Below are 26841 nucleotides of genomic sequence, written 5' to 3'. Positions count from 1 at the left end.
GGAAGGTTTTCAGCTCTCCGAATTGTTACCTTTCAGAAAACACAGGGTTTCTCACTGCTTCCAGCCCCAGTGTGGCAAGCAAAACACCTGCATTCCCCCACCGAACCCGGAGCAAACACTGTCGGGAGCCAAATGCTATCTCTAATCTCAGAACACAATCCCCAAGGAAAGAGGATTCTGGATGCTGGTCAGGCAGCCTTCTGATGATTCCTCTGCATTTGAAAGGTTCAAATCACTGCAAGGGTTTGTCTTTTCTTCTTTAGGAAATCAAGACACCTGCTAAAGGCAGCGAGCAAGGTCAGCAGAGCCCAAAATACAAACCCAGACTCCCCATCTCAGCTTTCTGCAAAGGCTGGTCTGTCTGGCCCCCGCCCAGCTTCCCTTCTGGAAACCTGACCAGTAAGACAAACCCTTTCCAGTTATCTCTCTATGGACAATGACAGCAGACTGATTCAGAGGAGTCCCTCATTTTGTTCTGGATGCCGGGGAAAGCTTCGCACAGGAGAGGCTCCTGGTGCAGCGCGCTTGCCTCTCAGATGAATGTGTGCTGTTTCCACTCTTGCAGGATCATTTCATGACCCTATGACGCCAGTTACCCCACAGCACAAAGACGGCCCTTTCCTTTTGGTATTTCACCAAGTTGTTCCATGGACAAAGCCAGGGAGCATTTTTAATGTGGGACCCAAAGATCGTGCGGCTAAAAATAGCCATTGATTTCTGTCACCGTGTTTGTCTTGCTTCAAAGGTAATTTTACCCCCATTTCTTTCTCTCAGGGAAGGAAAGAGATGCTGTGTGTGTGTGTTTGTGTGTGGTGGGAGCGGGGGAGGGGGGGGCGCAGAGGAAATCCTCAGACCTGGCAAATGGTCCTTTATGACACCTACTTAGGTCGACCATCCTCTAAAAGCCAAATAACACATCATTTTCTTAAACATCATCATCACCAAAGAAGTGGGAGTGAGCCAGTATTTCGGCTAGCTTAAAGGCTTACAGGAGGCAGAAGGAAGAGCAGAGAGGTATCAACCTTCCCACTAGAGCTATTTTCTGGGAGAGCCTCTCCCGCCCATCTGCAGCTAAGCAGAAGTAAAAGCCTGTGCTTATTACAGCCCCGGAACAAGGATAATTAAGAGGTAATTTCCAGTTAGAGTGCACTTTCCTTTTAGGAGCCGGTCATAAAAGGCAGACCAAGGTGCCCGAGAACCCCGTGTTGTCATTGTTGCTCGCTTGCGTGACTGTGTCCTTCTCTTCCTGTCCTCAGTTGGGAAGCACGAAACCTTCGCTTATTACAGAGGCAGAGTAAGTGCTGGTCTCATCCCATTAACCGTCCTATTACCAGGCTCGGTGCCATCCCATCTGAGTTGCGCGGAGCATTCCAAACTGCTTAATTATATACAGTAAAGACAGTCTGCTGAGACTTTCCTCCTTGATTAACATGGGAGGGGTTGAGGTGGGGGGCTTAAGAGTCACCTCCGTGGCTTCCTCGTGCCTCACACAGAATGAACTCCTTGTGACAAAGGCTTTCGTGAGTTAAAAAATAAATTGAGGCGTCTGGAAAGCAAGAGGCTGGCATGGGGGCTAAGGCTACTTTTGATTCTGCGGGCTAACCACAGATATTCCCCCCTGCAGTGGTGTGAAACTGCAGAGTGCATTCCTTGTCAATTACACCACCCCACGTTAATTACAGAGTGCTGACAGTGCTTGTCCTTACCAAGCCTGCTCAGGCTTTGTGTGTGTGGATTTTAATCGCTGTTTGCTCTGTGGAATGAGGCAGAGCTGCCAAGGTGGCTCAGCCGGGTCACTGCTAACATCCCTCTCCGCTAGTCTCTCACACTGGCTCTATTTTTACCCCGATAATACCCCTTCTTGGGGCACCTGCGCATGGTACAGGTTACAGTCTAGAAACGCCAGCGCCTCCGCTCTCATTGTCTGCCCTTCAAAGCCTGGGGCTGAAGGACCCTTTCCTCCTTTGTCCGACCTCGGGGCAAAAACAGGACCGCTCTGGTCTGAGGGCAAGTGGGGAGGGTCTTCCCCAAATTCGAAGGCAGCCTCCTACCCTCCTGTTTGTGGCAACCGACTGCGGAAGGGAAGCTGCTCCAAATGGGGAGGCCAAGTCACAACCCGGGCTCCTTCCCGGGCTCACCCACTAAGTTTCTATTCGGGATGGTTGGGTCTAGAACCATCAACAAATATGAACACAGAAATCACACTTTCATCAGAAAAAAACAGAAAACTAAAACAAAACAAAAAAAAGAAACAACCAACAATAACAACAACAAAAACCCTACCACCTAGTGAGCACCTACTACAACCTGGGAAAAAATGCCAGATTCTGGAAAAATAGGGATGAGTCCAACACAGCCTCTGGCCTCAGGGACTCCCAGCCTCAGAAGGGAGCAGAAGAGTAAACAAGGGATAATTATTCCACATCAAGGGCGGTACCAGAGGAGACAACTGAATTTCTCTCAGCCTCACCAGCCTGTGGATAGAGATGTGGCCACAGTTAACAGTAATCATCCAAATTTCTCTGTTTTGTGCACTCCCCAATTTCTGAGTCTACAGCAAGTAATATCTATCCTGCTGGGACTCCAGCTCTTGTGTCCGGCCTCCTGGTGCCAAATGGTCACACCTCCTGTCCCCCCTGGGCCACGGTCTCCTATAGAATTTCTACATAAGGAGCCCACCCTGCTCTCTAAAGTCATTAGAAAAGAATTCACCAAGTGTCAGGCTATGGCACAGACCTAAGGGGAGAGCACTTTCCTGGGCTCTGACGGGTCCTCGACACCACCACAACCAAGCCTTTCCTACTGAGCCAACCTCCCCATGCCAGACTCCTTCCTCCCTCTGGTTGACTTTTCCCACCAAGTTCCTTTGCCTTTCCCTCCTGAGGCTTCTTTTTGGCTGGGCCCACTCTCACAGTGCCTAGGAAATTCCAGCCACGTCTGTTTCTTCTTCACACTCAAGCTTTGACGGTGTAGGAGATGTCTTGAAACACTCTGACACTCCACACATATACACACACAACCCAACACACACCACACATTCTTGGTGAATTGTGGGAAGACACACTGATATGGCTATTGCTATCTCTAAAAATCAGTTGTGGGATACCCGGGGTGGCTCAGTCAGTTAAGCATCTGCCTTTGACTCAGGTCACAAATCAGGGTCCTGGGATTGAGCCCCACATTGGGATCGCTGCTCAGTGGGGAGCCTGCTTCTCCCTCTACCTGTCACTCTCCCCACTTGTGCTCTCTCTCAAATAAATAAAATCTTTACAAGTAAATTAATTTTTAAAAATGAAAATCAGGGATACCTGGGTGGCTCAGTTGGTTGGACGACTGCCTTCGGCTCAGGTCATGATCCCGGAATGCCGGGATCGGGTCCCGCATCGGGCTCACAGCTCCTAGGGAAGTCTGCTTCTCCCTCTGACCACCTCCTCGCTGATGCTCTCTCTCACTCTCCCTCTCAAATAAATAAAATCATTTTTTAAAAAAAGAAAATCAGTTTTATGGTAAATAATGTGCAACAGTCCATCAAAGCCTCCTTACTGAAGGAGATGAAACCCATCTTCTGTCCATATACGAAAAAGAGCACAAGCAAGCATACACAACGAGGAGAAAATTACTTCCAAAGAGAGCCCCCCCCCTTAACTCAAAGTTTATTTTCTCAAAATAAAGTGTTAACTGCACCACATACTCCTTGACCCTTTGCAAAGAATTTGGAACCTAATCCCAATGAGTTCAGAGATACCATCATCTCTTTTAAGACTCAACATTACAAAAAAAAAAAAAAAAAAAAAAATATATATATATATATATATATATATGTGTGTGTGTGTGTGTGTGTGTGTGTGTGTGTGTGTGTGACACACACACACAATATTAAGTATTTATTCAGAGGACAGAAGCCTACTTTTAAGACAAAACAGAGTCCACTCTGCCAGAAGGCAAAACTCCCTTCCTATCATTCACCCATCATCTCACTCAGGATGTGAAAGCTCTTTTTGATGGCTGCTGTCCACACCAAGGGGGATGGTTTGAACACCCAAACATCAGCATGAAGACTTTGTATCCCTTCTTTAGTCTAGCTCATTTTGTGCAAACTGCAGCTTCAGAATGCATGAGTGTTGCTATAAAAACAAAAATGTGTATACTGTTTTTATGGGTGACTTCAAACCTTTCCAAGAATAAGCTTGTAATATAGCACTTCTGCTTTGCTTATTGACTCTTGAACTTGATCCCAACATGAGCCACAACTCCAGCGTAGACACTGCTGTGTGTGTGTGTGTGTGTGTGTGTGTGCATATGTGGGTGCACAAACTCATTGTGTAAGCATTCATCTATAGATTTCCGCATATGGATTTATGACTGCACACTGTAAAGCTTCCCTATAACCCAGAAGATTGCATAATTACACATTAAAGAATGCTCTCCTCAACCATTAGTTACATAGTATGACCTCTGTCTTGGCTTCTTAGAGCAAACTGACACATCTGACCTTCATTGTTTTCTTATAAAACTTACTTTGTATCAGCAACAAAGATTCCTTCTCTATCCCTTAGTTCCCAATGTCATTCATATATATAATGGTAAATATATACATTGACCCTATATAATGCTATAGAAATAGAAAAGGGCATATATATATGTATACAAGAAACAGAAATCTTTCCCCGGAGATAAAGAATTTCATAGTCCCACTTTATACTCATACCCCCACATCTCTAGAGTAGAGATTTTTGAAGCCACTCCCTAGTTCACAGGCAGTTAAGTGAAACTTCTTTCCATTCATTTTTCCTGCCACATTTTTGCCCTTACCTACCTCAAACAACTAAATCAAATTAGACTCAAGTTTCTTCTCCTACTAAAAAAATTTTTTTTCACAGATCAAGAACAAGATCAAGATGGATTCTGAAAAATCCATCCTTGGTAGGACCCATTTTTTTTTTTTTTTTTTTTTATGATTTATCTGAGAGATAGAGAGAGAGAAAGAGAGAGAGAAAGAGACAGGGAAGTACAGAGGAAGACAAACTTGAGCAGACTCGATACTAAGCACAGACCCAGAATCGGGGTGGCAGGTTCGAAGGCCTCCATCCCACGACCAACCCAGAGATCACAACCTGAGGGTAGGTCCCATTTTGGAAGCACGCACACACACCTTTGCTCCCAGCAGACCCTCTGCCATCAGCTTGACTGCCCCACCCCCGACCCCGGAACCAATGACAAATATTCTTGGGCCCTTGAGGAGTGCTCATTTAAATCCTGCTGGGCACAAGGACTGCTAAGCTATAGCAACACTTACTTTCATTCCTGCAGCTTTGCATGACAGCTCTGGGAAGCGCAGAGCCAGTTTTAGACATCACTTCCTGCCCACCTCTCTCAGCCAGCTCACCCCTCAACGTCACACACAGCCCAAGGGCCTGGAGGCACTTCTGCCAGACCCATAGGCGAGTCCCCACCCTTGAACAGAGCTGCTGTTTCTGTCCGAGATTCTGCAACACACCTGGAGGGAAAGCTCTGACCTCCCCTGTCTGCGTGATTACCAACCACACTGGGGCAAGCAGCAGTAGACAGACAATGACCTTGGCCCGCAGGCTGGACCTTCATGGACTGCGTGGGACAGAGAGACAAAACGGGGTTTTTTGTCCTCAAGACCATTCACTCTGGCTGTTTTCCTTTCAGTTCCAACCAGAGACTAGAATGAAGTGACTCCAGCGCATGACTCCAATCACACCACAATAATGAGGTGTCTTTGGCATGGTGTCAACCACCACCTGACAGGAGCCGGTTTCCAAAGCAGATAAGTCTGATGGGCTGGGCGCACTTGCAGGAACATTCCGCTCACCTTTCCCGGTTCCAAGCACTAGCCCACCCCAGGCCCCGCCAACTTCAGCTCAGGAACTGCTGACGAGTGTATCTATGCCCAAGTGACCAGCTCCGTGATTGAAATGTGACAGTGATTTCCATCATGTCTTTCACTCCCCAAGGAGAAAGCTCTGCATTGTAACTAAGTGTTTTTACATCATCAGCCAGCTTGTCTGACAAGTACAACCAAATGTCATTCTTCGGAGCTAAAAACTGCGCTTAGCCCAATAAAGAGTCAATCAGGTTTCGCGTGTCACGAGACAGGAAGAGTTACCTAGAATAACTACAAGTAAATAAAGTAGCTAATAAAATGCATGGTTTGAAAGGCTATCTTATTTTTTAGGATGTTTTACCTCTTCGATGTTGACCCAAGTTTCTACAGTTATGGGGTAAAAGAAATCCTGACAATAAAAACCAGGAGTGAGGGGCGCCTGGGTGGCTCAGTCGTTTAGGCGTCTGCCTTCAGCTCAGGTCATGATCCCAGGGTCCCGGGATTGAGCTCTGCATCCAGGCTCCCTGCTCAGTGGGGAGTCTGCTTCTCCGTCTGCTCCTCCGCCCTCCCCCGGTTTGTGCATACCCTTTCTCTGACAAACAAATAAAATCTTTAAAATAAAAAATAAAAAACAAGCAGTGAATTGCAATATATTTTTTTCATTGTAAATTGTGAGCCCAAAGGGAGAACAGGTGATAATCCGAGTTTGTTCCCAAGAAGGGTTGTGAAATGGAGTCTCCAATTTTGATTTTGTGGCCATGATCTCGATCCGGTTAACAGACAATCTAAGTACTTTAAACCTGTTTCATAACCCATTCTGGGGTGATCTCTAGCACAAGCACCAGCAACTCCACAAAGACAAATCAGATAGATGATTGGTTGTTGTTGGTTTTTTTTTTTCCCCTAGGAGGACTTGAGAGGGAGAATGTGGCTTTCTCACATCCACTGACTCTAGTACCAGACAGCTTTTCTGTGCGAAGGCACCAAAGGAGAGTGGGCAGGTCTACTTAGAAAAAGTTTCCCAGGTCATTGTAATACTCTAACTCCTTCCCTTCCTCAGGGAGAGCCCCTGAGGAGATGGACCATGCGAATGAATGATTTCAGAGCCCTGGTGACAATGAGGTTTAAAAGAGGAGTCATGGGATCCAGGCTGAGAAAAAGAGGAGGGAGAGAGAATGAAATTATAATGGGTTTATAAACTCAGAGACTAGGGGAAGGTCAAGTTTTGGGAAGGGCTTGATAAACGTGGAGAACAAACTAGCTGAACAATTGTGAAGAGACTTCTACTTTGCTCCGTTCATTGGATGTATTGGATGTGTCTAACTCTCCTGTACTACTATTCTCCTAACTTGATGAAAGTAAAGCAGAAGAGTGTATTTTGCATTTTGAGAATGTTCAAGGGGAAGACGTGAGTGAGGGTCAGAGCTAATGTTTCTAAGATAGGAGCTTTTAGTTTTTGTTTTTTTTTTTTTTAAGATTTTATTTATTTATTTGACAGGCAGAGATCACAAGTAGGCAGAGAGGCAGGCAGAGAGAGAGGGAAGCAGGCTCCCTGCTGAGCAGAGAGCCTGATGTGGGGCTCGATCCCAGGACCCTGGGATCATGACCTGAGCCGAAGGCAGAGGCTTTAACCCACTGAGCCACCCAGGCACCCCTGAGATAGGAGTTTCTAGAGAGTCCTTGTTACTCAGTCCCACCAAAACCCCGCTGGAGGTTGGAGTTAAGATTTCAACTTGTAAGATAGCATACAGGATGCCCAGTTAAATGTGAATTTCAAATGAAAAAAAAAAAGTCACTTTTTAGAAAAAGCAAGCCATGTGACATATTTAACATTTAACTGTATTAAAAATCCTTTATTTCTAGGTTAAGGTCACATTTAATTGGACCTCCCATACTTTGATTAGCTCAATCCAGGGGCCCGAGTAAAATAAATCCTGAATTTAGCAACTAGCACAAACCATTAATTGGTGCTATTTCTCTTGTAATCTCTTGTAATTCAGGATTCTAAATGGAAAGCTATTTCGCCGAGTAATTTACAGTCCTTCTAGGTGGTCAGTCAAGTCTACGAGTGACTCCTCAAAATTCCTCTTTTTCAAACAAAACCCAAGTGTCAAAAGTCATTTCCACTTTGAGCTAGGTTGGGCCGTACCCTTCTGCAAAAGCTCCCTTCCATTTCACTAATAGGATGACAGCCAACAAGGCGTTAACGTGATCTGTGGCCCTTTGGCAGTGAACGTGCTGCCAGCAAGTTTGCGAAAACTTCCATCATTTCTGTCATGTTGCTGGAACACGCTCGGTCTTGTTTCCTCACTGCCATGACTTGTAATTTAAAAAATTTCTTCCTAATCTGCATATAGAATGAAACTCATTAGAAAGATAAATATGATTTCTGTACCAACTGGCAAGAAATGGAGCAGAGCATTATTTCAAAGTGTTGTTTATCGAAGTTGGGGAATTTGGGCTCATGGAGACATATGCAAAATGTAAAGCCCTCATTCAGACATTAGCTGACGTGGGCTTCATGGCAAAACAGTCAGTGACAGCTCGACTCCTAAAACAAAGGTCACACCTTGCTCAGTGACCACACCAGTCATTCTCAACCCTCCCTTGGTACGGTTTAGAACTACCTGGGGAGTTTTAAAAAGAATACTAATGCCTGGACCACAGATGCATGATATCCGGATTCCCTTAGGGGCTTGTAGGGTCCAGAAAGAGCTGAGATCCAAAGTCACAAGTATTACATAAATGCATAGTTCTTTGTTTCATGGGAGCTTGGTTGAAGTTAGTCATCCAAAAATGGCCAGAGCTTCCAGTCATGTGGGAGTTTGTTTCTAAATCTTTATGTTTTAAAAACATACTGATCCTATGAGAACAATTAAAGTAGAAAATATTAAGCCTTAGAGTCTATTTAGGGTTTTTTTTTTTTTCCTCTTTACAAAGTAACTTCTATTGTTCTTTACCTTTAAGAAGGTTTGAAATTTGGGGCACCTGGGTGGCTCGGTGGGTTAAGCCTCTGCCTTCGGCTCAGGTCATAATCTCAGGGTCCTGGGATCAAGCTCAGCGGGGAGCCTGCTTCCTCCTCTTTCTCTCTGCCTGCCTCTCTGCCTACTTGTGATCTCTGTCTGTCAAATAAATAAAATCTTTTTTTAAAAAAAAAAAAGGTTTTAAGTTTGAAAGCTTCTGAATTTTGAGCCATTTTATATCCTCTCTATCCAGAATGCTCAAGGCTTGGGGCACCTGGGTGGCTCAATCAGTTAAGGCACAGACCTCCTGATTTTCGGCTCAGGTCATGATCAAGCTCCACAGCTTGAGATTCTTTATCTCCCTTTCTCTCTGCCCCTCCCACCTCTTTCTCCCTCTCCAAATAAAAAAAGGAAGAACAGTAAAGGCCTCCCATTCTCTAACACCTCATTTTACCAAGTGAACATGTTATCATAGCATTTTAGGTTTTACCAAAGATTTCTTATCAGTCCAGAAGAACAATCAGAGGATTGCTGTAATTTTTTAATGCAGTCTCTTCTCTTTTCAGGTAAGGAAAACTTACTTTCTATAAGGCAGCGGTTCCCTCAGTGCGCTCCCTAGACCCACAGCATCAGCACCACCTGGGAACACATCATCAGCCCTGCTCCTCAACGACCATAATAGAAACGCTGGGTATCTGGTTTCATAAGCCCTCCAGGCATTTCTCAGGTTTGACACTGTATGCTCTTGTGTTTGTATTACCTTATTCTTTCTTTCTCATTTGCAGTATTTCATCATGTCGTCTTAACTTCTAGGAATGTCTGATTCAGTACAGGGGGCTTTGAGAATGGAAGGAAAGCATCTGCCCCCAAAACCTCATCATCCCTTAGCTGAGCTTCATGGGGAAGCATGAAGGTCTGTGCACAGACTCTGTGACCAGATGACGGAAGGAGCAGCTGTGGAGGACAGAGTTCAGTTGGTCCACGGATGGGGACCTGAGCCCCATCTTTTATGAAACCAGTGCAGGCCAAGTTGAAGGAACCCTGAGGAACACCATGAGTGCCTTAAAGGGTCATTTCCTAGAAGGGAAGAGTGACTGTAACTAGCATTCTTTACAGAGACTAAAGCAAAACCACCACTGCTCTGTTCTATGCACATGTCCTCATCCCTTTTCTGCACGGGGGACTCCGATTAGACTCCTTCAAATATTCCTCCACTGTGAACCCTTCTCTGAAGACTCCTTCCCTCCTCCACACTGAACCTCAGTAAGAGGAGGCATTCTTGCTCGTGTTCACTTAACACCTCTGTTGTCCTTTCTGAAGTTAAAAGCGTCTGCCTCTACCACTATATTTCGAATTTATCAAAAGCAAGGACAATATCATCATCAGATACTCAGTAAATGTTGGCTTAGGAAATTACAAATAGGGCGCCTGGGGGGCTCAGTGGGTTAAGCCGCTGCCTTTGGCTCAGGTCATGATCCCAGGGTTCTGGGATCGAGCCCCACATCGGGCTCTCTGCTCAGCAGGGGGCCTGCTTCCCTTCCTCTCTATCTGCCTGCCTCTGTCTACTTGTGTTCTCTGTCTGTCAAATAAATAAATAAAATCTTTAAACAAAAAAAAAAAGAAATTACAAATAAGTAGTCAAAGAAACTTTGGGGTGACAACTGTAGATAACAACATTATCAATAACCAGATGCTCCAATGTTATCACCTACTATTTTTTTTTTGTCTATATGAATAATTGAGATACCAGAAAGAACTACCTGTGATTTTCAACAAATTTATCTTTTATAATTCGCAGGTCTTTGCAATTTTCCTGAATGTGGTACTATGTCACCTTAGTAATGTTTATATTCAAAATTAGGGTTTTAAGAAATAAAATATGTAACTGTTCAAATGAAAAGATGGTCCTTTTTTTTTTTTTTTGGAGAAGCAGAAGCTTCCAAACGTTAACATTTACTTCAAGACCATTAAACACGATTTTTTAAAGAAAATATCTCTGAACCGTATGTTCAATCACATCATGCAAAGTTTTTCATTTTCTTCCATAACAGAATGAACTTTCACCAATCTAATACGTTTGGTACCAAACCTTGCCAGTATTGAAATATTCTGAAGAATACTTAACATTCTTTTCCACAGAGAAGAGTGAGAATGATTGCTCTGAGGAAAGAAACAGAAAGTAGGTTAAAAAGGAATAAAAGGGATTCCCACTAAAGACAAGAGAGGATTGATTCAGAGCTCAAATTCTGAGATTCTAGATTGTTCCTCTGAGACATTTTTAGTGCTAGAATTTCCATTTGATCTTTTTTTTAAATACATTCCTCTCTCTAGTAGAATTCTCCACCCTATCACACACTTTTCTGAACATATTAATCACAGTTACAATAATGCCTTGTGCTTCAGAATTCTATTATCTGGGAGATCTATGAATCTGTTTTTATAATTTGTTTTTGGTACTGGCCATCTTTTATTAACAGATTAACATTATATATGAAAGACACATGAAATACAAATGAACAACAATAGCCCTAGAAAACACCTTGTTCCCAAACTCCGCTCCCCTTAACATCTCCTGAGCAGGTGAAATGGGGCATTTCAATAAAATCAGGAAGTGGGCTAACTAGACTGCATCACATCTTTTGACCTCTGGTTTGCCTTCATTTCTAGCCTTTGGCTCTTTAGGCATCTCAACAATGACTGGGAGTGTTTACCAGGGTTCCTCCTCCATGTCAGGTCATGCTCTCCTGTTTGCTTTCTCCCCTTGGCTCAGTGAGAATGTCAAAATTTTAATTCAATGCAGCCTCTCACCTCCTGTACCTTAAGAACTTGGCAAATGCTTCAACAGGAAAACTACTGAGTGTAGGTCTTCCCCTTCTGAACTTCATTCTCTCTAGCCTTTTTGCTCTACATGTCTTCGCTGCTTGGGAGCTCTATGATGCCTTTACCTGGATTTTCGGTGGGTGTTGTATCCATTCACCCAAGAGAAATCAAAACAGAGAAACTGGAAATTATAGAACTATTGATAATGACCACCAATATGGCAGTCTATATAGATGAGACCAATATAGATTTCAGTCAGCATTCAAAAGAAAACGAAGACTTAATGTGTGTGGCAATTATAATTACAGGAGAGGGTGACCTTGGAAGTATAATTATAAAATAAATCAAAAGTCAGGAGTAGGGAAAGAGAAATTACAAAAAAGTAACAAAGACTTCATAATGAAGGTTCCAATTTTCATAATATAAACATCAACTATTACTGATGAAATCTGAAACATACAGAGGGTGGAAAACCTGACTCGAATCTCTGAACTTACGTCATCTTTCATCTCATCCCTAATGAGATCAGCTGGAATGCTGCAATCATTTGCAACGGGAAAAAAATTCTTCAATTTTCATCAATTCCTTTGGTGTCCCTTTAGTTTTACATTTTACACCCAAATCAAATTCAGTTTGGTAATTGTTTTTAACATTTAAAAGATACAATTTTCACATTAGTTGGGGCTATTTATCTTGCTGCTTATATCTACCTATCCTATCCTACAGGAATTCATGGAGCGATGATTACTTCATGGTTAAAACAGTTATTTCAGAGTTCTAAAGTTTTAGGATTTCCCCCTTTTTTCTTTGTACATCTCTGTACTTCCCTATCTTCTTAAGAACATGTATTATTTCCATATTTGCTGAAGTGGAAGACTTTCTTTTCCTGTTCTCAAGTTAGTAAATTATGAACCATAAGCTCCCCCCAACGGATTCTTTCCCCTTAAGCCCAGGGATTCTTGTCTCATTGCATCAACTTGCATCCACTGCTAGTATAGGTATAGCCTAAACACAGCAGGTACTCCATAAATTGTTATGGCATATTTTTATAATTGATACTCTTTATCTAAATTGGAGCTTAAATCTTAATACAAAGGACTGAGTATCCTCAGTTCCTGAGGAAGAATCCTGTCTCAAAGAAACTAAGGTATTGTAAAACATCACTCGGTTCACATCTGAATAGAAATACCAACCTGTTTTCTACCACAGAAGCTCTCTCTACTCCAAAGCCTGTGCTACACACGTTTCAGTCCAGCTCACCTCTCCTTGTTCACATAATCTGAAAAACATCTTTGCCAATCCTATTTCCTCTTAGCTTCGACCAGTACAGTTACCGCTGAGGACCAGGCATGTGCTTCTCCCTCCTCGGTAGGTCATCTCACTGACTCTCAGCATATTAAAGAAAATGCTTCAAACTCAAGAAGTGAAAATCCAGCTGAAGTCCTGAAAACAGCAAATGGTAGTGTATGAAGGCACTTGACCCTCTACTTGGAGATATGGAGACACTATAAATCAGAGAGCTAAAAATAGGCAAGTGACTCAAAGTCCCAAAGCTGGCTTAATCTCCAAGATCACTTCAATGCATTTACTTGGAAAACTTGAACAACACCAGCTCTGTCACTGCTTGTAGGAGCATCTACATGTACAAGTCCCCAAACACACTACGATAAAGCCAAAGAATCTGACTTTTCCATCGGAATCAACTCCAAACGTGAATTAAATCTTTCTTCATCAGAATGTATACGCCATCCAACAATGCCTCCCCTCTTTGACATACAGTGGTTCTACCTCTTGAATTCATTTATTTTATGTTTTCTGTCCTGGACACAGAATCTTTTTTCTGAGCAAGCTCTTATCTCTAAGTTCACTCACTTAGATATAAAACTCCACACTATCCATCTCTTTCTCCAAACCATGTGCAGGGCATTGTTTCCAATTTTCCTGGGCTCCTACTATGGTGGGCTAGATCTGCGCTCTGCTACATCCAACTCCAGCTCTCAGAATACCAGAATACAGGGGACACTTCATGATCTCTGTTCAGCTCATCACTCCTTTCCTAGAAGCAGCACAAACTACACAGGCAAATAGTACAGATTTTAAACAATAAAACTTGGATGGAAACATTCTTAAAATATCAACAGAGGTCATTTCTGGGTCGTGAAATGAAGAATTAGTATCTACGTGATTCTCTTTACTCTATTTTCTGACACTTTACCTATAATGTATGTCATTTGCCTCTTTCTTTTTTAAAAAAATTACTAAACATAGCACCGTAAGGTATTATATTGCATAAGCATATGCTAATGTATTCAAATTTGGGGTGAAATGAATCTTTCTCAGCAAACTATGAATTTCAAAAACTTAAAGGTTAGAAAGCTGAAACAATAATAAACCAGGAACAAATTGCCAGTTGTCCAAGTCATTTTCTCCATTCCTTACCACCACCACCACCACCAACAGGCTCAATGATCTAGAAGCTGATTTGTGTCAATCTATCAAAAGAAGAAAAACTGCCCATGTCATTTTAACTATTTTAGAAAATAAGTCGAACACTCATCTAAAAATCTGAAAAAGTTAGCCAATAAATATATAACAAATTAAACTTACTTGTATATTGTTAGCCAAAAATTTGCTAGGCAATAAATACTTAGCAAATAAAGCCAGAATTTTTTTTTTCTAAAGCCAGCATAATCTAGTGAGATTTACTAAAAAGGCAAGGGACATGAAATGTTAAAACATCTAATTATATTCTCATTGCCAAATTAGTAATTCAATGAACAAACACTTGAGGAGAGTATTCATGGAGACCAAAGAAGTATTAGGTATAACATTTGTCAAAATTTAACTTAAAAAAATTGTAGAAGGGGTATATAGAACTTAATTTTTTAAGGTATCATGATACTATATTAAATGTAGTGACAATGCTTTTAGATAATGATATTCTGAAAGTACTATTTACTATAATTAAACAATATAAATAAAAAAGAAGTATATTGGAAAAGTGGAGTTAAAAATATTATTTATGCCTCGATGGTTAAGAGAGAGAACACAAGACTATCAGCTAGAAAACTAGAAAAAAATGAAAAGTCAAAAATATTGCTTAGAGTTAAAGCACAAAATCTACTTATTTCATACAGATAATGGAGTTTTACAAAGCAGAATAAGGTTTAACCACAGTACCAACAGAAACAATACATTTAATAATGAATTTACAGGAGGAGAACTTACATTTGCACAGTTATTAAAAGTAATTGAGGGGCAAAAAGAAAACTTTATTTAATAAATTTTTTAAAATTTGTATCTTTTTCTTAAACAGAAAGAGTTTATATTGGAAAAATGGTGGGTTATCCCTAAATTAAGCTGTAATTTAATGCTGTCCCATCAAATCCCAATAGAATGTGTCCTAATTTGGCTAAGTTACACAGAATAATATAAATAAGAGAATACCAACAAAAAAAAATAATATGAAAGTAATAACAATGTTTGGGAGAAGCCATAGAAGTATCTTTGTGAAAGATACCAGAATATGGTAAAGTTAATATGTTAGTCTTCTGCTTTCAGCTAAACACACTAGAAAGTACCAACCATGCTCTCCCACTGAATAAGCCTAAAACCAGACAAAGTCAATGAGGCCACTGCTCTTAGGTATCCAACAACAGGTGGCATCAAACTGTGATTTCTGGCAAAAGAAAAATACATGAGCTGAACCCCCTTGTTACCTTGTTTTTCTGCTTGGGATCTCTTTCTGAACCATGGACCAAGAAATGCAGCCCAAGCAAAGTAGTCTGAGATTCTGCAATGCTAAAATATTCAAGTTCAAGTTCCGGACATACTGGAATACAAAGACCTCCCTGACCACATTAGGCACTCATTTGAGACCCCAAAAAGTCATACATGAGTAAGGACCACACTCTACAGTAGCACCATGATTTAAGATTAAGAGCAAAACCAAAATAGATACACACAAGCTTATCACAAAACAAGGCCTAAAAACAAGCCATGAAGAAAAAAGAAATTAAGACCAAAAATTAAGAAATAAAATAGCTAATGGAGGACTTCCCGTTTCCATTCTAGCATGTACAGAACTTAGAAGTCTCTACTCCATCCCAATAAGTAAAAACCTGCTGAACAAACTGAAAAAATCAACAACTATTCTCAGTTCCATCATAAAAGTGAGGTCACCAGACAAACTGCTATCCTCAGTATTGGACAGACAAACAAGGATACACAGAATCACAGCTTACTAGAGCAGAAACCCACAAGCAGAAATCTCCATGGGAACCAGGGCTGGGATAGGAATAACTGAAGTATAACTGGTAGATCTCCAACAGCTCAGTGTAGACAAGTCTAAGGATTTTTTTTTTTTTTAAGATTTTATTTATTTGACAGACAGATATCACAAGTAGGCAGACAGGCAGGCAGAGAGAGAGAGAGGAGGAAGCAGGCTCCCTGCAGAGCAGAGAGCCGGATGTGGGACTCAATCCCAGGACCCTGAGATCATGACCTGAGCCGAAGGCAGAAGCTTAACCCACTGAGCCACCCAGGCGCCCAAGTCTAAGGATTTTTTAAAAATCTAGGAGGAGCTCCCACATTGAGTTTTATGTCCAGGCTTTCACGTAAATACTAAAGAAAAATTGTGTTGTGCTGCTGACAGGAAGAAAGAGAAAAGTAGCCATTTTGAAATATGCCAGAGCTTTCACGTGACTCTTAACAGGAATTTCCCTTAAAATAAACTATCTAACCAGATCAGAACCTGCTGGGGTTTTATCAGAGGCTAAGTAACCTGGGGGAAGGAAACATTAAACTCCAGCCAGCTCTAGCCTTCTATGCAAGTTAAAGAAAACACAAAACTGAGATCCCTCTAGCCTTCCACATGGAAGAAGGGAATTACCATACACCAGCACCCTCTCGTCATTTGGTTCCATTTTAGATTGGAAAAAAAAAAAAAAAAAAAAAAAAAAAAAAACGGAGAGGCACTAGAGAAATCCACAGCCCAGGGCCACTGGTTCACTTAAAACCCTAGACTGTGACATAGGACAAGAGAATTACTAAAAACCTATTTACAAATGTTCCTTTTGGTCAGCATATAATGCAACAATATCCATAATCACTTTAAATGTCAATGGTATAAATATACCAATTAAGAGGTGACAGATTATCAGATGGATCAAATAATAAGACTTAACTACACGCTATCTAGAAGAAATCCATTTTGAATATAAAGATATACAAACACTGAAAGTAGAGATGGAACAAAATGTGCTATGCTAACACTAATAAAAGAAAGCAGGAGTAGCTATGTTAATTTCAGGCAGCAGATTTCAAAGCAAGGCAAGTTATATGGAATAAAGATGGCATTACATAATGATAAAAGGCTCAATTCTCCAAGAGAACCGATCAATCCTTAATGTGTATGTGCCTAACAATAAAGTGTCAAAATACATGAGGCAAAAACTGATAGAACTGCAAGGAAAAATAAATGAGTTCACTGTGATAGTTGGAGACTTCAATACCACTCTATCAGAAATGGACAGATGCAGTGGGCAGAAAATCAGTAAGGACATAGTAGAACTTAACAGCATAATCGATCAACTGGATGTAGCTGTCATCTATATACTGCTCCACCCAAAAAGCAGCAGAATATACCTTCTCAAGCTCAGATGGAACAGTCACCAAAATAAACCATTCTCTGGGCTATAAAACTCACCTGAACAACTCTAAAGGAGAAGAAACAATACTATGTCGGTTTCAAAGCACAACAGAATTAAACTAGAAATTAACAGAGATAGCTGAAAAATCCCCAAATGTTTGAAAACTAAACAATACCTTTCTAAATAAAAAAATGGGTCAAAGGGACGCCTGCATGGCTTAGTCAGTTACACATCCACCTTTGGCTCAGGTCATGATCTCACGTTCCTGGGATCCAGCCCCATGTTGGGCTCCCTGTTCAGTGGGGTGTCTGCTTCTCCCTCTCCCTCCTGCTCATGCTCTCTGTCTTGTTCTATCTCAAATAAATAAATACAATATTTTTAAAAAAAAAAAAACCCACCAAAGAAGAAATTTCAAGAGCAAATTTAAAAACTAAAATATGGTGATAATAATAAAACTTATCAAAATTTGTGGGATTCGGTGAAAGCATTGCATAGTGGGACAGCTAAGGCATTGAATTATTAGAAAATATTAGAAAAGAAAGATTTAAAAATCAATAATCTAAGCTTCCATCTGAGGAAACTAGAAAAGAAGAATTAAATCCAAAGTAAAAGAAAAAATAATAAAAAGTAAAGAAGTCCAGGACATTAAAAACAAACAAAATCAATGGGGTAGGGGTGGGGGGAATCAATCAATGAAACCAAAAGCTAGTTCTTGCCAAAAATCAATAAATTTGATCACCCTACAGCAAGGTTAAGTAAGGAAAAAAAAAAAGGACACGAATTACTAAAATCAAAATTAAAGACAGATATCACTACAGATCCCGTTGACCTTAAAAAGATAACTAAAGAAATCTATGTCCACAAATTTGGCCACCTAGATGAAATGGAGTCCTTGACAGGGAGGATCTGCCAAAACTGACACAAGAAGAAACAGACCATATAAATAGGCCTGTATCTATTAATGAAATTGAATCAGTAATAGCCTTCTAAAAAAGAAAGCACTGGGTTCAGATGGGTTCATGGGTGAAATCAACAAAATATTTAAGAAATTATACCAATACTCTACAATCTGTTTCAGAGACTGAAGCAGAAGGAATACTTTCTAAATCATTCTATAAACCTAGCATTATCCCAATACCAAACTAGACAAAGACACTAAAAGAAAACTACATACCAGGATACCTGGGTGCCTCAGTCATTTAAGCCTCTGTCTTTGGCTCAGATCTTGATCTCAAGGTCCTAGGATTGAGCCCCATGTAAAGCTCCCTGCCCAGCACAGAGTCTGCTTCTCCCTCTCCCTCTGCCTCTCTCTCCACTCATGCACTGTCCCTCTCTCAAATAAATAAAATCTAAAATAAAATTTTTAAAAACCCACCAAACTACATACCCATATATCTAATGAACATCAAAATCATTTAAAAATATTAGCAAATCAAACCCAACAATGTATTAAAAAATTATATACCCTGACCAAGTGAGATATATATATATGAAAGCCTGACTCAGAACTAAAAAAATCACTGTAATTTTTTAAAGATTTTATTAACATTTCATTAATATTTCAACACTGTATAAAATCCTAGCTGATGTAATCAGGTAAGAACAGGAAATAAAAGGCAGACAGATAAGAAGTAAAACTGTCTTTTGCAGAAGACAATGATCATACATGTGGAATATACCAAAGAATTAAGGGGGAAAAAACCCTGTAGGAAGTAAGTGACTATACCAAGATTTCAGGATAAAATATTAATACACAGCAGTCATTCACTTTCCTATATACTAACAATGAACAAGTGGAGTTTAAAATAAAATAAATCAATACTATTTACATTAGCACCCCCCAACATGAAATATTGAAGTATAAATATAATAAAATATGTATAAGGTCTATATAAGGAAACCAAAAAACTCTGATGAGAAAAATCAAGTAAAAATTAAATAAATGGAGAAATATTCCATTTTTTGGACATCATGAATTCCACAGATAAGAAGACTCAAACTGTCAAGCTGTCTGTTCTTCCTAAGTTTATCTATAGGTTCAATGCAATCTCAATCAAAATTCCAGCAAGTCATTTTATCGATATCAACAAATCATTTTTGAAGCTTACACAGAAAGGCGAAACATCAACAATATCCAACATTTATTATAAAATCACAGTAATTAATGCAATGTGGTACTGGCAAAAGAATAGACAAATAGATCAACGGAACAGAATAGAGAGCCCAGAAACAGACCCACATAAATATAGTCAACTGTTCCCTGACAAATGAGCAAAGGCAGGACAATGGAGTAAAAGACAGCATTCTCAACACATGATGCTCAACTGGAGACCCACACGAAAAAAATGTTTAAAAAATTATCAGTTTAGACCAAGACCTTAGACATTTGGAAAAATGAGCTCAAAATGGATTACAGACCTCAATTTAAATGCAAAACTATAAAACTTCTTGAAGATAACATAGGAGAATATCTAGATAACCTTGGGTTTAGGAATGACTTTTTATATACAACACCAGAGGCATGTTTCATCTAAGAATATTAAGCTTGACTTCATTAAAATTTAAACTTCTCTGCAGAAGACAATTTCAAGAGAATGAGAAAAGAAGCCACAAACTAGAGAAAAATATTTGTAAAAAAAACCATCTAGTAAAGGACTCTTATGCAAAATATACCAAGAATTTTTGGAACAGTAAGAAAATAAAATCTAATTTTAAAAATCGACCAAAACCTTAACAGATACCATTTCAAAGAAGATCTACAGATGGCAAATAAGTATAGAAAAAATGCTCCACATCCTAAGTAATAAGGAAAATGGACGTAAAGTGCGATACCACTACATACCTATCACAACCCCAAAATCCACTCTGCTGACACCACCAAATGCTAGCAAGGATATGGAGCAAGGATACTCTCATTCATTACAAGTGGGACTGCAAAATGGTACAACCATTCTGGAATACACTTAGGTGGTTTCTTTTACAAGTAAACCTACTCATACCATATGATTTAACAACTGGGCTCCTTGGTATTGACTAAAATGAGATGAAAACTTATGGCCACATGAAATCCTTCCCATAAATGTTTATACCAGTTTCATTTATAATTCTCAAAACTTGGACACAACCAAAACGCTCTTCAGTAGGTGACTGGATAAACTATAGTTGATCAAGACAATGGACTATTCATCTCTACAAAGAAATGAATTGTCAAGCCATGAAAACACATGAAGGCAACTTTAATACATATTACTAAGGAAAAGAAGCCATTCTGAGAAGGCTATATACTATCTAATTTCAACTGTGTGATTCTAAACAACAACAACAACAACCAAACAAAACATACTACAGAGATAGTAAAAATGTTTAGTGATTCTGAGGGGTTGGGAGTTGAGGAAAGGATGAGTAGGTGGGGGCACTGAGGATTTTTAGCAGAGTGTAACCAGCCTGTTTAACACTCAGTAATGGATACATGTCATTATATGTTTGTTCAAACCCCAAAAATGTAGAACACCAGAAATGAACCCTAATGAACTTCAGGTGATAGTGATCTGTCAACAGAGGTTCATCAACTGCAACAAATGCACTTCTTTGCTCTAAGTTACTTATAGTGAGGGAGGTTATGTGTGGCGTACAGATCTGTGGACACTCCCTATATTTCCTCTCAATTTCTCTGCAATCTTAAAAAACTCTGAAAAAACAGTTTACATTACAGGGGGAAAATAGTTTATAGAAACAGACTCCAAGATGACAGAGAGGTTAGAATGAGTAGAAAGAGTTTTAATACCTATTATTGTCAAAGAGTTAAAGTAAAAGGCACAATGAACTAATAGATGGGAAATATCAGTGGAGAAATGGAAATGACAAAGAATTAAATGGATTTTAAAAATTCACTAAATAGAGTAATAGAGGGTAAGAAACTATACATTAAGAGTCAATAAACTTGAAGAAAGATGACTAAAAATAATTCAGTATGAAGAACAGAGACAAAAGGATTAAAGACAATAAAGAAAGACATGGTGGGCTGTGGGACAATAACAAGTAGTCTGTTCCATGTGTAACTAGAGTCCCAGAAAGATAGAAGTGAAATAGAAAAAAATTAAAAAATATAACTGAAAATGTACAAAGTTCAATAAAAAAGTCAAATTTCAGACTGAAGAAACCCATCAAGCCTCCAACAATAGAAACAAAAAACTTAAGACATAAGCATATATTTTCTTTATATTTTGAGATAAAATATTAAAATCTGAGAAGGTAAAGGACATTACTTCCAATAGAATTATTTCACAAATGAATTCTATTTGTCATCAAAATGGTGGAGGTGAAAAAAACAGTGTAGTAACATTTTGAAATGGCTGAAAAAAAAGTTTGTGAACTCAAAAATGTATATGTAGCAAAAATAACCTTCAAAACTAAAGGTAAAACCAGATCATTTTTAAACAAAAACAGAAATTTTGTTATCAGTAGACCTAAACCATAAGAAAAGCAAAGAAACCTCTCCAGGCTGAAGGGAAATGATGTCAGGCTGAAATTCAGATCCACAGAAAGAGAACAAGAACACTGGAAATTTAAGAATATAGGAAAATATAAAAGATTGGCTCTTTTTTCAATTTTTGAATACATTAAAGGCAAAGGTTTAAAAAATAATACTGTATTGTCAGAGGTCATAATATATTAGAATTAAAATACCTGTCATTAACAGCTCAATGGATAGATATAAACACAATTATATATTGTATGATTCTTATTTAAGTAAAACAGTATAATATTAATTCTAAGTAATTAATAATAATTATACATATGCTGAATAATAATCCTGAAAGCAAGCAATAAAGGCCTACAAAGAAATGCAGCTAAAAAGTTAGAGGAAATAAATTGTAGTCAATTAGCCAATAAGGCATATTGGTTATTAGGAATAAATACAATAAAAACACAGATGTAACAAGAATTAAACAGATTTAACTTCATACAGACCAATAATTATCTCAAATGTAACTGACTTAAATGTCCCAATTACAAGTAGAGAATGTTAAAATGGATAAAAAGGAAACAAGATCCAGCTATTATCATTCCTATAGTGGACATTCATTAAAGATAGAGATGTTAAAGAGAATAATGGGAAAGATATTCCATGTAAACAGGAAGCATAATATTAACTAGTGTGAATTAGGAAAGATATTTGATAATGATAATATTTCACTGATAATCATCAACATATTGAGAAAACATATTAAATCTAAATGCATCTGCACCTATTAGCAGATATCCCAACTACAGAAAAAAAAAGCAAAAAAAAAGGCAAAAATATAGATATAGAAAAATCCACAATTATAGTTGGATATTTAAAACCATTCTATTGAGTAACCAATTAGAAAAAAAAATCTGAAAAGTCTCAGTATATATAAAAGATTTAAACAGAACTATCAACCAACAACCTTAAGTGACAGTTATGTCACACTACTTAAAACAGTCTTTTCAAGTACACATGGTAGACTCATTAAGTTTCACCATGTGCTGGGCACAGGAAATTCAATAATCATCATTTGAAATCTGGCAGAATATAACTTCCAGTAACAATGAAAGTGAACTAGAAAATAATACCAATGAGATTCTGGCACAGTCCCACATATGTGGAAATCAAGGTACATATTTGTAAATAACGTATAGGTCAAAGAAGAAATCACAACAGAAATTACGATGGATTTTAAAATGATTAATAATGAAAACATTATGTATCCATTTAGGTGTAAGGTTAGGTTGTCTTACTTGAGATTTTTCTTTAAAAAAAAAAAAAAGATTTTATTTTTTTATTTGACACAGAGAGAGACACAGCAACAGAAGGAATACAAGCAGGGAGAGTGGGAGAGGGAGAAACGGGCTTCCCACTGAGGTGGGAGCCTGTTTTGGGGCTCGATCCCAGGGTCCTGGGATCATGACCTGCGCCGAAGGCAGACGCTTAATGACTGAGCCACCCAGGCACCCAAAATTTTTCTTTGTTCTTGAGGCAAATTTGGTCATATTAAGGATTTTTGCACCTATGTTCATGAGGTGGTTTGGTCTGTACCTTCCTCTGCTTGAAAAGATGTTTGCCTGATTTGGGTATCTAGCCAATGCTGACATTATGAACAATGGACTATTAACTCAACCATCAAAAAAGAATGAAATCTTGCCATTTGACACAATGTGGATGGAGCTAGAGTGTACACTGCTACGCGAAATAAGTCAGAAAAAGACAAATACTGTGTGATTTTACTCAAGCAATGAACGCAACAGAGGGTGGGGTGGGGGGAAGAAAAAAAATAGAGAGGGAAACAGATCATAAGCAACTCTTAAAGGTAGAGAACAAACCGAGGGTTGATGGAAGAGAGGTGGGTAGGGGGCTGGGCTAGACGGGTGATGGACATTAAGAAGGACAATTGTTATGATGGATTTTGGGTGTTTTTCCCATTTAAGTAATGAACCACTGAATTCTACTCCTGAAACCAGTATTGCACTGGATGTTAACCAAGTAAAATTTAAAATAAGAATTGAAAAAAAGAAAAAGTCAACATCCACTTGCAATAAAAATTTTCAGTCAACAGGAACTGAAGGGAGATTCCTCAACCCGGCAAAGCGCATATGCCAAAACCTACATCAAAACCACATTTCTAGATGGAATACTAAGGACTTTCCTCCATAATGTATCAATGAAGAAAATGATACAAAAAAAAATTGCTCAGCTATTTTTTAAACTTCAAGGATCTATGTTGTAAGAACTAATTACAGACTTAATGTTGTTGTAAATAACAGCAAAACCACAGAAAATACAGAAATAAAATGTGGGTGAATGAATTAGGTGTGATAAAGCCCTTACTAAGGATTAAATTGAAAGCAGAACCTCCACAAAATAATCCATTCCAATTACATTAAAAGGTCAAGTCTTGAATGGCATGGACAGATGCGCGCACATACACACACAAGCAGATAAAAGTATGGCTGAAGAAAGCTGAAGGGCACTTCAACATGAGAAAATGTATTTGCACTGCTCACTTCTGTCCATCCATAAGTAATTGTCTAAACTGAACTAAACAGAACAGTAATATTGTTTCCCATAAAATGAGCAAGAACATGCTTTTTAAACAATGACCAACAAACATTTTTAAAGATACCGACCTCGGTAACGATGAAATAAATGAAAAAAAACTATTTGTATTTGTAGTTTTTGTGGCTTTTTCTTTTCTTTCTTTCTTTTTTTTTTTTTTTAGGGAGCGGGAAGGAGGTGATATTATTGTAGTAGAGATTTGAAAGGCCTGACTAAGCCCAGTGACCGGCCAGATGTGTGAAAATAGACAGTCTCAGAACTGTTGGTGGGAATATAAAAAGGTAAAACTTTTCCAGGAAATAGTTTTACAGCATAGGCTCAATAATAACAACAAAAACAAAGCTATCCATTATGATAATTTACTATGCATCAGTCACCGGGCACTGCAAACATGAAGTATCTTGCTGTTTTGTACCCACCACAAACTTATTTTCATCCCAATTTTTAAAATGACAAAACAGAGATCAAACAATAAGAAACTTCTGGAATTAACATAGACTAAGGGGAAGAATGCAAGTGCAGACAGACAAACTCCAACGTCTATGATCTTCATTAATTATATACCTCAATATTTAAATCTGTGTAGTCTTTAATCCAGTTTTTTTGTTTTTGTTTTACTACTTTTTAATTTAAAAATCAATTATTTAACAGATAGCTTATTATTAGCTTCATCAGTTGCATATAACTGTTGCATATAACCATAGTGCCCCTCACCCTGTTACCCCTCTCAGCCCCTCTCCCCTTCAGCAACCCTCAGTTTCCTACGATTAAGAGTCTCTTGTGGTTTGCTCCCTCTCTGGTTTTGTCTTGTCTGATTTTTCCCTCCCTCCCCTATGCTCTCCTGTTTTTTAACCCAGTTTAAAAAGAAAAAAAAAAAAATTTAACCAGAACTGAGAAAGGGAAGAGATATGCACCAGGATATTGATTAAAGGAAGTGAAACATGAAAACAACTTACACATCCATCAATATGGGGTTGGTTAAGTAGATTTGGTTGGCATGTACATTCCAATATTATAAAGCTTTTTCAAATGATGGTAATGATATTTATTGAAAGATATTTATTCAGAAGATATTTATTCAAAACATTACTTCTTATAAAAATCAGTTACTAAGCCAATTTACTATGATCACATTTACATGAAGTTCCAGACCAATTGTGTAGATGTCTATATCCATATATATAGATCTGATGAACTGTTTGGAAACATATCCACCAAAATGTTATCATGTGATTAGCTCTCCTTGAAATCTTTGGTTTAAAAAATTTTTACAACATACTTTTACTTAAAGCCCACCACAGCATGAATTTTGGAGTAAGATTTCATTCCTACCAAGGTCTTTGTTGACAAGTTTTTAAAGCTCTCATCTTCAGATTCTTTACGTATGAAAGAAAGATAGCAACACCTTACCCAAAGGCCTGTTGAGAAAAAAATTAAATAATAGCCATAAAATGCTCATACGGTGTTCACTCAAGGAGCTCAATAAATGGAGAATCAATTTGCCCAGAAAAGCTTTTCACACATCCTTGTCAAGCTTTGCAACCAAACGTCAATGGCTGACTCTACAGAATCTTCCAGCGGAATGGACTCTCCACACAAATGTCAAATCAAGGAAACACTGGCCCAGCTGTGTCTCCCCCAGGTGGCTCAAGCTACCGGGAAGACAGGCACAGCACTCCTGCCCTGAAACAGCGCCCCTGTCGGGGGAGCCACGTAACAACCCTCTTCTGACAAGCCTTGGGCTCATCTGTTCCCATACGTTGTCTAGGACAACCCAGCTCTCTGTGTTCCTGTCTGCTGTAAGTCAACGAACATACCCACATCACAAGGGCGCCACATAATGAAATTTCCAGTGTGCAAATGGAGCCGTTTTAAGAAGCCCGAGCAGATCCCACTCCTTAGTAAGCAGACGCCGGGTTACAAGAAAACATCACCATGACAGACAAATTCAGACAGCGCCTAAATGGATGAGGAAGAGTTGCAGAGCTACCCAGGTCTCTCTCCTTAGTCAAAAACTCTCATTAAAATAAATGAGCCTGCTCATTTCAGAAGAATTAAAAAAAAAAAAAAAAGTTTTGGGGCATCGAATTGGAAGAGATGTTCATTCCCACTCATCAAAAGGAGCAGAAATCCTTATCCTGTAACACCCACAGCTGCATACCACACTCTGCCCACCTCTCCTTATTAATGTTCTTATTAAATGTATTCTGTCCATCTGTGTTCAAGCTCATTTTTCCCCCTTCTGAAACACCATTTCACTTTTCATGTAGGAAATAATTACATTTGTTTATCTCTGGCTAATGCCACGTTGAGTTCAAAGCGGAGGAGAAAGATGTGGGTTACCGCCTTGCCAGCAACTAGTAAGTTTCATATCCGCCCCATACCCTGAACTCCACCGCCCGCCGACTGCTGCTGTTCCTGACTCCCAATCCCCAGCTTCCGGTTCACATTCTGTTGTGCTCACATTCCTTGGTGCAC

The sequence above is a fragment of the Mustela nivalis genome (assembly GCF_964662115.1).
Source record: "Mustela nivalis genome assembly, chromosome: 3".
Lineage (NCBI taxonomy): Eukaryota > Metazoa > Chordata > Mammalia > Carnivora > Mustelidae > Mustela > Mustela nivalis.
Note: the sequence above shows the minus strand (reverse complement) of the source record.